Source organism: Camellia sinensis, chromosome 5 (genome assembly GCF_055761805.1).
Source record: "Camellia sinensis isolate YWXY chromosome 5, ASM5576180v1, whole genome shotgun sequence".
Classification (NCBI taxonomy): Eukaryota; Viridiplantae; Streptophyta; class Magnoliopsida; order Ericales; family Theaceae; genus Camellia; species Camellia sinensis.
This window is the reverse complement of record NC_138965.1, coordinates 37,130,876-37,133,885: the sequence shown is the minus strand read 5'-3', so window position 1 is coordinate 37,133,885 and position 3,010 is coordinate 37,130,876.

Sequence of the window (3,010 nt, the reverse complement as noted above, 5' to 3'; positions counted from 1 at the left end):
TTTTCAATGGTAGAGATGTGGTTTTGAGGCCTCAAATGAGAGGGGGTAGTCCCCTCTCTTCTTGTCTTGTTTGTTTGTGTTATTGGCCTATCAAATGAGCATGTATCTCTATCCTCTTGAGGCTTAGTGTGAGCATGTTTTTGTGAGTTTTTAGGTCTGATATAACTCTGTTCATGGCTGGTTTGGTCATCTCATGTATGCTTTTTACACTTGTAGTGTAAACCTTGCTCACTAGCCTAGTACACTTGGTGTTTTGGCCCATTATTCTAGCATGTTTTGGCTCCATTCCAACAAGTTTTCACTCATGTTTTAACATGCTTTAGCTCTGTTTTGAGGCTTCTTGGTCGAATGATGCTTGTTATGCATGCTTGTAGTGCAATAGCTTTGATTAGCTTTGAGTTTTGAGGTATCTTGCATGCTTCACTTGAGGTATTTGCATGTTTTGGCATCATTTGAAATGATATTTCAGAGCATATAGTGTTGTTACACTTCCATGTTTTTCACTCTTTAAGTGCTCTTGAGAGTTGTACCTTTATGCCTCATTTTGTGAGCCATTGCATGAGCCTCATTTTCTTGCCTTTCAAGTCATCATCTCAGTCTATTTTGGCTACTGTTTTAGCCTGCATAAGGTCTGTTTGGGGCTAGTTTGGCCATTTGAGCATTGTCTTGCATGCCTCTAGTGTAATACACTTCACTAGCTTTGATGCTTAAGCCTTGCAACATGCACTACATGGGTTATTTGCATGATTTTAAGTCATTTAGCATGACATTTCAGTTCTGGAACATATGCCATTGTACTCCATGTTTCACTCTTTCAATGCCTTTGGAGAGTTATGTCTTGTGCCTTAATCTTGCACTAACATGTATGCATGTTTGTCTAGTCCTTTGAGTCTCCATTTCAGCATGTTTTGCCACTGTTTTGGGTATGATGTAACTCTGTTTTGAGCTAGTTCGGATGTTTGAGCATTGTGATGCATGCTTATAGTGTTATCCTCTTCACTAGCCTTGGTGTTCTTGGCCCATTAACATGTTGTGCATGAGTGTTTGCATGATAGAGTCTTGCATGCCATCTTAACATGTCAAGATTAGCATGAGAGTTTTGCATGTCATGTTGATTGTGTGCATTGCATTGTGTTCAATCCGGTGTTGTGTTTGAACACGAGGTGGATTAGCTCATTTCATACTTGAAGTGATGAAATGAGCCCATCTCCCTTGGTCTCCATTGCCTTTGATTTCTCATGATAAGGAGATGGTCTTAGTGTCTTGTTTGTCATGCATTTATTGAATTTGCATGTGTTGGATCTTTGGACGTCATGCATCGAGATGCATGATTGATGATCTTGGATCCAATGATGCCCACCCCATTGATGTTTTGCAGTGATATGGAGTGGCATAGTGCGTACATACTCTTGGGAGACCCTCTATTTTCTCTATTTTGTGCTCTGCTGCAGCTTGGTGTCCCAGCACATCAGTGGTTGGCACCCCCTTATTTTTGGCCGACAGCCCTTCATCCACTGCAACAAAAATAGTCTTTAGACACAAAAACTAATGACGAAATTTTTTTTTGTCACGAAATACGTATCCTTTAATGACGAAAATCATATTTCGTCTCCAAATGTATCATTTTTTGAGACAAAAATAAAATTTTGTCACCAATCTAAATCATAATAAAAAAAAATAGGTGATGAAATTATATTTCGTCATTATTTATATTTTTTTTGTCACCAAATATTTTCCCGCTAATATTTTCGGAGGGCGCAAAAATTAATAGACTTTTGGTGACGAAAAAATTGGTCACCAATTATAAAATTATTAATGACGAATATACTTTTGTCACCAATAATTTTTAATATTTTAATTTCATTTAGTGACAAAACTATTTTTGTGGCCAATATTTTTATCTTTGGTGAAGAAATCATTTTGTCGCCAAAAAATAATTTAGTCACTAAATAGTTTAGGGGGGAAATAAAGATGAAAAAAGATACAAAACTACGTCGTTTTGAAATTCTTAAATCAAAAATATGTTTCTTGAGCCTTGAGCTTCCCTCCTTGTTGCCCCTTCCTTAATAAAAAAAATGTTTCCTGTTTCCTTGAGCTTTCGATCGGTTCATCAAGCCCTACCCACCATCTCCTCACTTCGTCCCCTAGGTTTGCCACTCTTCATCTTCGCCTCTGCCTTGAACTTACCAGGTTAGTGTCTCTCTCTCTCTCTCAATCTCTCTCTCTGTTCATGTATATATATATATATAATCGATCGATTGACCTTCCTTTTTCATCGTTGCAACTCCTCACTTCCGATCGGTTCATCAAACCCTTTCGGCTCTGCCATTGTGCTTACCCGGTCAGTCTCTATATATATATATATATATATATATGTCTCTCTCTCTCTCAATATACAACAATTTTTTTGTTTTGGATCCCTCTAATCAATCTTGTTTCATCGAATGCTCTCTGCAATTTGTCAACTCACTGCCCTCATTTCTATTTCTAGTGAAGAATCCATATCTATGTCTATATCTATATCTCTATCATTTGATTTTCATACATACTTTCTGATTTTTTTCTTTTTAATCTCTATCATTTGATTTTCATACATAGACTTTCTGATTGATTTGTAATCGATCTGTGCTTCTCTCTTATTTTTCTTTTAGACGCTTGTGTTTGTATATTTGTTTCTGATGCAAGATTGTTTCTTTTTTTTTTTTTTTGAAAATTTTCTCTTCTCTGTTTGTTTGTTGAGAAAACCGAGCATTAGAACCAAATACATTTAAAAAATAGCTTCATGATTGGTAACCCAACTGGTCTTGGCTTGTTGCAGATACCAATCTTACCTGTGTATATATATAGATGCAGGACTTGTGTGCACACTGCACACAAGACTTTGCTTTCCCTCCTTCTTTTTGCTGTTGTTTGGCTGCCAAGAATTGTAGATGAAAAGAAGGAAAATTACTGTGTCGAGTACTGCTGAAGTAGTGATCAATCTTTGATATTATTATTTATTTTGCTGTGT